Source organism: Amblyomma maculatum, chromosome 2 (genome assembly GCF_055883805.1).
Source record: "Amblyomma maculatum isolate TAMU_Amacu chromosome 2, ASM5588380v1, whole genome shotgun sequence".
Lineage (NCBI taxonomy): Eukaryota > Metazoa > Arthropoda > Arachnida > Ixodida > Ixodidae > Amblyomma > Amblyomma maculatum.
In genome coordinates this window covers 206,645,165-206,658,568 of record NC_139345.1, presented here as the reverse complement: position 1 = coordinate 206,658,568, position 13,404 = coordinate 206,645,165, and the positions used below count along the sequence as shown (strand labels likewise).

The window sequence follows — 13,404 nt, the reverse complement described above, 5'->3', positions numbered from 1 at the left end:
AGCTGCTCCAGATGTTCAGAAAGGTCAAACTGAAGTAACACACATATTGGGCTTCATCCTTGTAGCTTCAAAATGGCTCGTGTTCGGTACACTTGTATGTATATAACCATGAGCTGGCCACCACACGAAAAATGTCAGTTTCAGCACGCTGCTGTCTTTGCACATTTCAGTCACACCTCTTTTGACATGACACTGTAAACAAGGAAACTGGGCATTTTGTGGCTTTCTTGGTCAACTTTCTCCATTTAAGCCACTGTACGCATTAAGCCAAACTTCAAAAATGGAAAATATTGGCATATAATTTTAAGCAATAAAGGTTCGAGTTTTGTGTGCAAGTGATCACATAAATGATAGAAAATGCAGTCAACGAAAGATTTTGCAGACTATCAATGCCGTTTTCTTCCCCCTTCATAATTTCTGACATTAGCCTGCAGAATTCATTGGACATCAGCATTTAAGTCAACTGTTTCTTCCATACCATCTTTAATCATCATTTGTAGCATCTGGGTTGGTGCACATGTTTACATACCTCAGAGAGCAATTTGCCTACTTATTGGTGAAGGCGTTTTGATAACAGCAAACTACCTGCAAAACACTCACTTACTTTGAAACTGCTAGACTGATTTTCTCCCTCATCGATGTGTGCAAGGCGAAGTGTGAAGCAGCTTGATGTGAAAATCCAGCACTGCAGAAAATGCACAGCCTCATGTGACAGCGCCCCACCCAGCAGCTGGCAACATTCATCGCTTGTGGTTCTATCTGGATGTCCGTGGATGGCACACTAGGCAATATACTCTGGACAGTGTACTATAGTACTTGTAAACAGCAGGTAGAGACCCCTGTTGGTCGGGCTGGGAAGGCCTCCTGAAACAAGAGGCAGGTCATTGTTCACTTAGTGGCTCACTAGCGCTTGCAACTTTTATGCATGAGCAGCTTTGCAGTGGGAAGGTGTTTTATCCTGACGTGTGAAAGTTCTCCGATTATCTGCACAGATGGAATTTTATTCTGGGCACAAGAGGCTATCAGCTGAAATTGCTTCCTCTAGAGTGCTTGTCATATTGGCTGAAGGAGGAAAGGGATGTGCATTTAGAATTCTACACTCTCATCATTGGAATGCCTTGGCAAGCATTGCTTGCGCCACCAGGTACTGGCTGCTTGTGTGAAGCTCGCAGCATCACATGCCAGAATGTTGTGTTCAGCAAGGGGGGGTCGAGTCAAGTTCAAGGAGTCCGTTGTCAGGCACAATAGAGAGGGTATTCAATGCTACTGCTATCTAGTGTAGAAAAAAAAAACTTAGCCTTTCGAGAGGAAAATATTTCCTGATATATCTGAAATTAGTGTTACGCTCCAATGAAAATATGTAGAGCATTACAACTGGACGATCTAGTTGGAGCATTTGGACTAGTTATAAACGTAAAAATATTAACTGTTGGCTTCGAGGGACAGCTCCCTGTAGGACACAGGAAAGCTTGCATGGCACATAAATTATAGCAATGCTACAAACCAGAAGTGGTGATATAATGCCAAAGAGATTGTATTCCCAGACAACTTTCTGTGGCTGTAAAAGGAAAGAGACTGGCCTTTGTCCCCGTGCCGTGGGGAGGGGGTTCATTTTTCGGTTTAGAAGCACACAGGGGTGAAGGAACGAGGAAGTAAGAGAGAGATGGCTGGCTCAGTAGTGCACAGGTAGGCCACTCCCTACGGCATGGGGAGAAAGGCTCATCTCCTTTTTCCTGTCTAGCTTCGGCTACAGAAAGCCTTCTGGGAGTATAACGTATGTTCATTGGAACAATGATCGAGCATTTTACTTCTGCCTTATATAATATCTTATATGAGACTCCTGCTAGAGGCAATGGCTCTTGTTCACTGAGCAAAATTGTTTCATTTTGTCGCGACCACAGTAATTGTGGAAGTTCTCTGTATAGGAACACTGTGCAGATCCCAGTCAAGGAAATCATTGGCTTCAGGTTTGACAGTCCAGTATCAAGGTCCAGTAAATAACCACAGTAATTTAATAGGAATCACAACTTCTCCCTAGATGCTGGATGTCAGAGGTCTGAATAGTATCTATTTGGAAACAACAGAATGAATGTTGGCTAGCACTGGATGGCACCTGTGTGTTTTTATTTTCAGGATCCAAGCGGTATAGTTAAGAAGCCCATCAGTCTAATTGTAAGGAGTCGTGAAATTTCTTAGAACCTGTGAAACCAGTAAGATGATTCATTTCGATTAGATCCAGTTGGACTGTCCAACTGCAACAAAACCGATTGGGCTACCCATTGGATCCATCAATTCAATTGGCTGGTATATTGAGTTTATTTAATTCAAATTGGATCCATTAATTAGGAAAGCCCAATCGGATCCAGTGGATTTTTCTTGACTGGGTGCGTAATAAACTTATTTGCAGCGACCAGGACCAGCCCAGCATGCATCAGCTGCTCTGCGCATGCTCCAGCAACAGTGAGCATCGGCTTTATTCTCTCTTTTTCTTTCCAGGGTACATCAAAGAACAGCGCAGGAAGATGGCGACCATCGAGAACCATACTTTGCACCGCCGTTTGTTTGCACCGAAGCAGATGTTAGCGCCAGCGAAGTGAGGGCCGAACTCTCCTGCAGTCTGTGCCACACGAGAACAATATTTGATTGCTCTAAAGAGATGGCAGGTGCCCATGAACCGTTCTTCCATGCCCCAGATATATGGACAGTTGGGCCCTCGATTTGCTGTCGCCAGCTTCCATTTCGCTGCCATCAAACTGCGGTGGTGGGGCGATGGGCGAGGGCGGTGCACTCATAATCTTGAGCACCCTCGCCCATCGCTTTTCACTTTTCAGCGGCTGTCGAGGACTCAGCGGGAGGGAAGATGTGACCCTCGGGTCATCCCTGGCACTTCATCGCTGGATGGGTCAACTGCAGCACACCACGAAGCGGGCACAGCGGAGGTACCGTGTCTCCCTACTCGTGTCGTCCAAGCTATCAGCACAAGGTCCAACTCGCACTGAATCATGTTCGTAGGCATGCAGGACATGCTCTGTCTCGAAAGTGGGATACCGTGTGCACTTTCTAACTGGAAGAAAAGTGACTGCTGCTCTAACCGCAACAGCATACAGCCATGGAGTACAAGCATACATTGTCCAATGTCAGTGCACAGTTTTATTGGTCTCGGTCATTTGCGTGACACTTTTGCACCAACGTCGAAACGCATCGTCAGGCCTCGGCGTCCCCGTGTGTTGATTTCCTCAAACACTAGCATTTTGCCTCATCTGTGGAGGCCTGTTTGGGAGTTAGAGATCTTGATATTATTCTAAATATTGAGCTGTTTGGTTTCTTTGAGCACCTTTATGTGTTAAGTTAATAGTATGATGTTAATCACTTTGCTCCATAATTTTGGAAGGATGATCTTTTCATCTACGGTTTGGGCAGTTGAGTTGCTAACCTTTTGTGGAAGTACTTGTTTATATAGATACCACATCGTTAATTGAAATTTGTTCATTTGCATCCCCCCTGTGTCGTTCGGAATTTTCGATTAAACTGTTTATTCTGAGTGCCTGCTTGCTCATACGTGTATTGTGTGAAGGCATGACTTATTGCCTCAAGCTATGAGCATTTCCTCTTTCCATATCTTCATTGTTGGCTATCAGTTACCATTCTAAGGATGACAAAAGCACATGTTGTTTGGTATATTCTTAAGGTGTTCTGTCTTCTACGGTGGACGCTGTCTTCTATGGCAGAGACAACTGCCTCAGTCGCTACGGTGTCTGTCATGCTTACGTCCACTTTTGTCTGCGCTTTGACAGCACGCACTGGACCCAACTGCAAAATAGTATTTCACTCATCAAGTGCTACGAATAAATTCAGAAAGGATAATGCAGATGACAGAAAGGATGGATTTTTATACTTCACGAAATACAAATGCTTGAGACTGCACATATCATGGCAGTTATGTTGTACAAGTACAAAAAGTCAATTTTCGGATATGATGTTTTGCGCATATTGCTATCTTTACATATAATAGCATATTTCACGCTAATTAACGCGCTGAAAACATTTTCGTCGTTTTCATAACTAGCGGAGAAATTTGTTTGCATGAGGGCCCTTCACGTTGGAGGCATAAAAGTGCCTGAAAAAGTGTATGAAGCGGGGAACTCATTAAGTCAAGTGAAGGAAAACTATGTTGCACAGAAAAAAAGATTATCACGAGAGAAGGCAAGATGGGACAAGCATTCTGCTTAGTAGAACTTGTGTGCGGACTAGTTGGGTAAATAATTCTGATGACTTCTGACGCTGCATTGTCCATCACATACACACATACACAAAAGATTACAACAAGACGTCTACACAGATGATGCGCATACTACCAGCTGGCTATTTGTGGTGTGAGGAAGAAGAAAAGATGACTAAGGCAAAGAAAAGGAAGGGTGCAATAAGCAGAGGAAAAAAACGTGGAGAAAAATTCTGAGAAAAAATGAAGGAAAAATAAAATGAAAAGTATAATTAAACATTGGCAAAATGTGCCTATCTTCTTGTCCTATTGTCCGGACAAAGCATTACCACTTCCTGCTGAGTACTACTGTCTTTACACTTACGCACTCCCCCTTCTGACCCGAAATCATTTTAACTGCTTCAGTAGGGAACCCAAGCTGGAGTTTGCTCCGCGACGCCAGCGCTCAGTTTCTAGCGGACGGAGAGGAACTACAAAACCTACGCGCAGCCACGCCTATGCAGCGCACGGCTGTCTGCGGAGTCTGCGCAGCCCGCTCGCTCGGGAGCGTGTGACGTGCAGCCGCACGTGCATGTGGAGCAGAGGAAGAGGGGGGATGGTCGCGTGCAGATGCATGCAAGGCTGGCGCTCTTTGTCTGTGGGGTTTCTTATTTTTGGTTTTTTCGGTTCCCTGGCTGACAAAGAGGCTGGCTAGAAAAGTGTATTTTGTCAGTGCTTTCGAAAGCGAGAAATTGTGACTAATTGATCGCTGTGAACATTTCTCAAAGAGCACTTGTTGGCAGGCTCAGACATAAAAAAAAAAACATGAACGTGAATTTGCTACTCAAAGGCGAGAGGCAAGCGACAGGTATTTTGAAGGACTTGAGGCGGCACCTCTTGATGTCTCTGTCCATGTTGTTCAGAGAATGGAGGGTCCAGCCTTCTCGTGGAGAATGATACACGTGTATACAGCGATGAGTGCTCCGGGGACCGGTTGGAGAGCTTCCTTTTCCATTGTGACTGCTTACTTGAAAGGGGCCCATTCAACTCTGAAGACAAATGTTTTAGGTGGCCACCTAACAAGGTGAACGAAAGTAAATGTTGCCGCCCATAATGACCCATTCGCTTCAGCAGTGTGACGACTACGCAGGATACTACCGGCCCCGTGGTGTCTGTTTTCAGTGCGTTTTGGATGCGTTCCCTACAAAGGCACAAAGCATGCTGCCTTACTCTTTGGGTCATGCTAAATCAATGACCTGTTTACCTTTAACAATGAGGGGTTTCTAACGACCTGGGTCACTGACGAGAAGCCAAGGCATGCCATTTTTGTGGCAGTTTCCTCTCTCCATGAGACAGAGCGAGGAAATGCGTGACGACTTTTCATGCAGACGGGGACATCTCTCCACGGAAACCTTTGTGTTCTTAATTCCACAGCTATGCTGTGCAATTCCTAGTTTAGTTATCTCCTCTAGCGAATGCGCAGTTTTGAGCTCCCGAAGCAGGATCGCGTACGGGGATAGAACGATTGATGTATATTCTTCAGGCCGACTCGGTTCCGCGATGGCTGCTGTGGCACCACAATTCACAAACAGAGGTGCGAGATACGAGCGGTACGACATATCTAAAAAAAAAAAAAAAGTGGACAACCATCCCGTTATCGTTTCCACACAAGTTTTGCGAAAAAGCGCGCCGTCATTTTTTCATTCTAGTCCTTTTCTTTTTTTTGCCCCCTTTGTTGGAGCGCGATGGCAGCCAGAACGCGGCCGGAGGAGGAGAGAAACAACCCTGTGTGCACTCGCAAACGCCCTGGAATGCAGTGCGGAGCAGACGACAACATGGTTTCCAATGCAGCGGGGAGCAGACGACGCGGCCGCGCTGCACAGAGGTTTTTCCGAGGTCTCCATGGAGGCCGCTGACACACAGAGCGATGCAGCGTCCTCTGGCCCAGGTTTTCTCCCCTATCATCTTTCACTTCAAAGAAGCTTCTACCCGGGCCAGCACTTTGGTTTCTGTGGACCTGGCCACACAATGTTTCACCCTTGGAACTTGTTCAGAGCCATCCTTTCCAGACCGAGAGACGTGGGTTGCGAAGTTCCCTGGAGCCGACAATGCTTCACACGCATTCCTGTGCTTCCTTAACATCTCATTGAGGCGGTCTGCCCAACATGCGCCTTTCCACATGTCAAAGGAATCTTATACACCACTCCATCGCAGCAGTTGACGAAGTTCTCCTAATGCAGCACACCGCAGCCTTCCTTGGGCTCACTTACTCTGTTCACCTTCCTGCACAGACTCAACTTGTTCAGTGTAGAAAGCACAACTCTAATATCAAATCAGCTCTTGATCTTCTCAAGACGATGTGAAATTCCATCTACGTAGGGCAATCCTTTATATCAAACCTCACTATATTGGTTATATTACATTGGCTTGAAGGGATCTTACAATGAGAGACTTTGAAGTATTCATCGCACAATCTTAGCACACTTATTTTTTCAACAAGAGTTTAGTGACCATCGTAGAGTCTTTTGAGATAGGAGTATTCACTGTCATTTGAACCTGGCGGAGTAGCTTTTCACTGCTCGCAAGTGTTAATGACTTTGCTGAGGCCTTCCGGCAATATGAAAGAGGACGCTGCATTCTGCCGATCTTAACATCTCATTGAAGAGTATCTGTGGCTTTCTTCAGCTGGCTCATGCTTACCAAGGGATAGAAGGTCAATCAGATACTCTTAAATTGTCTGCAGTGTAACTGCTTGTCGTCGGCGTGCATAGAAATTGGATATACATTTTATTCTGTAGCATTTCGAACTGGCTTCAAGAGTGCAAACAATGGAGAAAAGGTTTTCAAGACAGTTTTATATTCTGCCAGTCGGGAAGAAACTAACCAATCGAGCTTAAAAGAAGGTCCTGCAGGCAAGTGGAGTAATGATTGAAGGGGTGCTGTTTTAAATGTTTAATAAGGTAGTAATTTTAAGTTGTCTACTTTTGTACTACTTTGAAAGCTGGCATTTCCAATCGCAGCGAAAGTCACTAGCCCTCGTTTTTTCCTTGAACTGGTGTACCTGCTTTCGAAGCGATGACATGCGTTTCCCAGCCCATTTGCCCGCCTGCCTACTGTAGCCGTGTGTACACTGCATTCTACTAGGGGGCGCATGGAGAGTGCAGTTTCTTTCTGAAGTCATTTGTACTTGAACCTTTTGAGTTTGAAGCTGACCAACGCTACTAGGCCGGCAATGTGGAGAAGGTGCAAAAATACTGTTTTACTCAAGGTTTTAACAATACATACTATAGTGCCGGGAAGGATTATATGTTAGCAGTCATACATTTCTGAAAGATGCCTAGGTCTGAAGAATAGACCCGTACTCTTTATTTATCAGTGTACCCACAGCGTCTGTATGACATAACAGAGGGATACAGTGAGGGGGGGTTAAAGTACAAGGCAAGAGCATAAATGCAAGAGAAAACTGCATCAACAACTGGAAATATGCACCAGTGAATCAATTCGGCATAGAAAGGAAAGACTCATTTGATATGACAGTGGCATGCCCATTTTGTCGACAGCAACTGCAAAAGAAGCCTCGCTCTGTTGCAAATCTTCAGCATAGGACTGAAACAACAGTTGCTCAACGTGATGCTCAGCTGCACATGCCACATAGAAAGCTCGAGGACAGTTGCGCCGTATCTTAGAGCGGACCTGAAATAGATAAAAATTATAGGTGACGTATAACGAGAATGGGGGCTGAATTATGCAACGATCACAGTACAAAACTCCCAAACTTGGTTATCAACCCCCGACTTCTGCTGGTTGGCAAGTGCACTGGTCCGAATCGACCAATAGGAGCGGGTCTAGCCGATCAGTTCCTGGCAGTTTCTGTGATGGAATTATGCTTAATTTAGCCTCAGGCTACGATGAAAAAAAAGAAAGCATGCACTGTGCACCACATGTTGAACGCACATAGTTTATCATCAGCCAGACAATGCTCACTGCAGGGTAAAGGCCTTTCCCACATCCCTCTAATTAACCCGGTCCTGTGCCAGCTACATCCGCTTGATCCCTTCAGACTTTTAATCTCATCCGCCCATATAATTTTTCTGCCGCCCCCTACTACGCTTCCCTTCCCTTGGAATCCAATTTGTTACCCTTTTTGGCCATCTGTTATCTTGCCTTCTCATTATATGCCCATGCCATTTCTTGGTTTCGACTAGAATGTCATTAACTCGATAACTCATATTTATTCCATAGCCCACTCTGCACGCTTCCTATCTCGTTATGCCTACCATCTTCCATTTTATAGCTCTCTGTGTTGTCAATTTAAAAGAGCCCTTTTAGTCAACCTCTTCATTTCTGCCCCATAGGCGACTACCGGTAAGGTACAGCTGTTGTATACTTTTCTCTTGAGGAATGACTGGTAGCTGTTAATCATGATCTGCGAAATGTACTCCATCAAAGTCTGATTCGCCTAGTGCTGCCCCTTTCATCTTCCGGATCTGCGGTTACTACCTGTCCTAATTAGATGTATTCGTCTACCACTTCTAGGGCCTCGCTACCTATAAACCGCTGTCCGTTTTCAAGGGTGTTGAAAATTACATTACTCTTCTGCATTTTAATTTTTAGGCTTATTGTTCTGTTTTGCCTGTCTAGATCATTAATAATTCTTTGTAATTCGTCACATAGGTTATTTAGCAAGTCATTGTAACTGCTTACAGCGCAAAGCATAGAGAGGAACGTTTGCTTGTTTCAGCCGCATTCCCCTTGTCAAGTGAACATCGGGAGCATTCTCATTGTTTTCAGTATTCCTTTTCATTCATTGAACCTCCGTTGGTAAATCGAATGTGACGCAGAACAGACCTACATTGTAAACACATTCCTGTTCTTTGTTCCAAAATTGCAGTACATTAACCAAACTGCTTGCAGGCAGTGCTATGGGTACTTGAACTGGCAGAAAAATGTATCGCTTGTAGAGTTTTCGCGCCAACATGTGGAAATAAAATGGAAACAGCTGAGATTTGCTTAGGGCCGAGATGATCGAAATGTAGCATCGGGTGCGCTATTTACGTAACAATAACACTGACGGCAATTTTTTTGAGGCCTATACAGCCAGAAGTATGGTGTACCAGATCCCATTCGTGGGTGTCACAAACATGTCTGACAGTCTAGCAACAATACTTTGGTAACAAATATATGACATATATTTTGCCTGTTACCTCACGCATACTTATGTGCATATAGTCTTAAGCAAACCCAGTACGTGGAACACCACCCCACACAGAAATAGAGCGCCGCTTTATTAAGCTGTGCGAACTTGTGCACGTGGCCAAAGAGTAATGTGTCCTACACTAGATCTGAGGCTACGTGAGGACAGCCAGAAGTATGGTGTACCAGATCCCATTCGTGGGTGTCACAAACATGTCTGACAGTCTAGCAACAATACTTTGGTAACAAATATATGACATATATTTTGCTAACATGATTGCAGTCATTCTGCTATTGGCGCGGCTTACATTTTATTATTTATTTATGTATACAATACTGCAGACCTCATGTGGTCCAAGCAGGAAGGGCAAATAACATAACATGTTATTTGTAAAACGCCATAAAAAACAGTTGACACATGACACAAACGAACGAAACAAGCCTAAGGGAATACATTGCAGATACATTCATTAGTTAGTTAAATACATTCACTGCTAATAGTCATCTCAAAACTCTCACCTGAAAAACTTTTTTCAGGAAGTGCGTTCTACTCTTTTATTGTGCGTGAAAAGTAAGAGTATTTAAACAAGTTAGTTTTCGCAAAATATGGTGCTAGGGCATGGGTATGTTGGTGACTGGTTTTCGTGTGATGAAGAAATTCCCAACTTTCCCTGGATGAGTGAATAAAGAAATGTTAGTCGAGCAATTTTCCGTCTTATATGAAGAGGTTTAATTTCGTTAGCTGCCATTAAAGCCGATGGGGAATCAGTCCTCTTGAATTTATTGATGCAAAATGTCCCATTCTAACCCCCACTCCCCTGGCTCTTGATGCTGGGGCGGCTCTCTGAGCATCCCAAATGACGAATGATGGCAGGCCTTGAGAAAGAAAATGCTCAAATGCTGTATCAAGAAAACTTGTCTGGGCATACAAACCTGCAGTATTATAATATTGACAGCTATTACTTTGCTGGATGAGATGCCTGGCCGCAATGTCTTGCATTCCCAGCTTTTACACTTGGTCATTTGATGAGGTGGTGGGATTTCAGTCGTATGATGTATATGTCTGTGATCATCTCTATATCTGAACAATTGACGCTGCCAGTTTTTCGTTTTAAATGTCGGTATCACATATTTTCACGCCTTCAACTTGAAACGCTCTGGTATCACAGCCCAGCCGATTCTGCTACAGGAGGACGGAGGCAGGTCTTGGCGAAACGTGTGATGTCACGCATGTCTTCTGCCTGTGTGGGCAGCATCTGAGGTGTGTGTAACAAAAGCAACTATGATATAAATACTGCAGCTTTTAGTAAGCACATATTCAGAATGAAAAATCAGTAATTACAAAGAAATATGTTTTCTGGTGGTGAGAACTGCTTGTATTCACACCTTCAAGCTGACTTTGCACATGTACAGTGATATGCATTTCTGAGCACATTGAGTACGCCAAATTTGCTTCGAGCTGTGTGCTTTGTGCAGGTCCCTGCATTTAACCATGTGTGATGGCATCAGTGATGCAACAGGCTGGTGTCAGCCATTGAAAGTGATGCTAGAATTGCCCTGTAGACTTTTTTTCTAATGGCACTGGGCATAAAAATTATGTCCACTGGCGAGTTTTCTTTCCTGTCCATTACAGTCACTAGAACTTCATTGTGACATATACAAGTGGACTTGAGCATAGATGCCCCACTGACCGCTGCAATGCATGTTTCTATTTCATGTTCTATCCTGTGCAAATCCAAGTCCCTTGCGCTGTAGAATTTTTACCCCAAAAATGCGAGATCTTTGTCCCTACTTGCATGCCATGAAGATGATCCTCGAATAATATAGAAAACAGGACTTCACGAGATGTATGCTATGTCCCACAGTAGTATTATGTGGGACACAAAAGAAAATGCCCACAGAAACAAAAAATTTGCCGGGTCTCAGCTCCTCAAACCGACTTACAGATTTATTTATTTATTTATTTACTCAAGTACCTACATTCACCAGCAAAGGCTTGGAACAATACGATGTAGCTTGAGTGCCGTGGAGAACGATACATAAAATAATACAAGCAAGGACACTACAAATGAAAACAATTCGATAAGAACAGCATGCACCGAAAATGACTAATTTTATTAATTTATTGAAAAATACTCCAGACCATGCATATACAGAGTCCAAGCAGGAGGGACACCCGAGAAAAATTAAATACACATAGAACAAGCATATGGCTGTACAGTCACATACAAGTAAAAAATTCACGAGTGAAATACAATCAACACAAGAATTCACACCTCAACTCTGAAAATGTGGAAGGGCAAGGAATTGCACTCAGTGATAGTTCTAAGGAAAAAACTGTTTTTCCTTTCTTTCTTTCTGGTACAATGTTGATTTACACAATCCAGTAAGTTCAGCTTACCTGAGAGGCAATTCTTTCTTTCTGGTACAATGTGGATTTACACAATCCACTAAGTTCAGCTTACCTGAGAGGCAATTATGCAGAAAGGTGAGGCGACTAAATTTTCCACGAGATTCCAGCGAATGTAGTTATGCGGCTGCATTAGTAAGGAAGAAGATTTGTGCCTTTTATATTTACTAAAAATATACCGGACAACTTTGCTTTTCTTTGGACTCGCTCGAGCTGCAGTATATCCTTTTTACTGTTCGGTTCCCATACAATGGTGGCATATTTAAGTTTGGCTCTGATGTAAGAATTATAGGCTAAAAGCTTAGCTTGGACAGGTGCAGCTTTAAGTTTCCTCTTTAGGGACCACAGCATACTAAGAGCGGAAGAGTAAATGGCGGATATGTGAGAAGACCACGTTAGCTTATTAGTAAGTGTGACGCCAAAATATTTATACGCGTGTGCTTCTGTTGTAATATCGTTAAGCAAATAAAAAAAAAGTGCTGATAGTTTTCTTTGTTGTAACTTGCAACGTAACTGTTTTCTGTGTATTAAGTTGCATTCCCCATCGTATGCACCACTCATGAATAGCCTGTTGGTTTGCTTGTAGTACAGTATAATCATTAGGTGCTGTTATGTTTCTAAAAACAATATAATCTTATGTGAACAGTTGGATAGAAACATCCCCATGGAAAATCGATATAGATAAAAAACAATAGCGGCTGCAGGACACTGCCATGGGGCACACCAGAAGTCACGGACAGCATTTTTGGTGAGCAATTGATAATTACAACAAACTGCTGCCTATATCTGAGGTAGGCACAAATCCACTGCAAGATACAGGAGGGAAGTCCAACACAGAACAGTTTGTGCAATAACATTCCATCTGGCACTTTATCAAAGGCTTTTGAGAAGCTGGTTATTGTCAAGAACTTGTGCGAATTCAGGTACAGTACAAACAAGTTGAGTAAGAGTGGACATTTGCTTTCTGAAACCATGCTGATGCTGTAATAACAGATTGCGGCTTTCCAAGAATTCCCAGATGTAGTTGACGATGACATGCTCTAAGGGTTTGCAGTGCGTACTTGTGATTGAAATTGGGAGATAATCTGGTACAGAAAAACAATGACTGTTTTTGTAAACGGGAACTACACCTGCTTTCCTCCAGTGATGTATTTCACCGGTGGCAAGCGATCAGTTGAAAATATCTGTCAAGAACGGTAATTGCGGAGTAAATGTGCTCTTTCAATGAAAGAGAAATGCATGGTAATATTGTAAGGTAACGCGAAGATCGGACTTGGGGGATCAGGTTTTATCGCAGACCTGAAGCCTTGGTCGCACACTGCAGCCAACCACACTCCGCGATGACGATGGGTATCTACAAGAGGGAGCAGGATGAAGATGAAGCAGCATGTTCAGCCGTGTGGAAGACGAAGCGCCACACAGTGCTCACACTATTTCGCCCGCGCAGTTGAAGCGGCCAGCCTGGCTGCAATTAGTCCGCAGGATTGCGCCGAATAAAAGGCTTCATGCGTGAAACGTGAACAACTTCAGTGCTACAGTAACGACTGTCCGGAGGAGGGTAAACAGGGGAGACGTGATAGTTGACCGGGGAGGTTTTTGCAAG

General features: G+C 43.8%; 1 protein-coding gene across 1 annotated transcript in view; it reads left to right on the top strand.

The window, feature by feature from the left end:
- Positions 1 to 3,529, top strand: part of LOC146201120 (uncharacterized) — a 122,688-nt gene extending 119,159 nt beyond the window's left edge. The window contains exon 10 of the transcript XR_014705292.1: positions 2,497 to 3,529. The gene's annotated coding sequence lies outside the window, so the exon portion shown is untranslated. The remainder of the gene's footprint in view (positions 1 to 2,496) is intronic.
- The last annotated feature ends 9,875 nt before the right edge of the window (positions 3,530 to 13,404 follow it).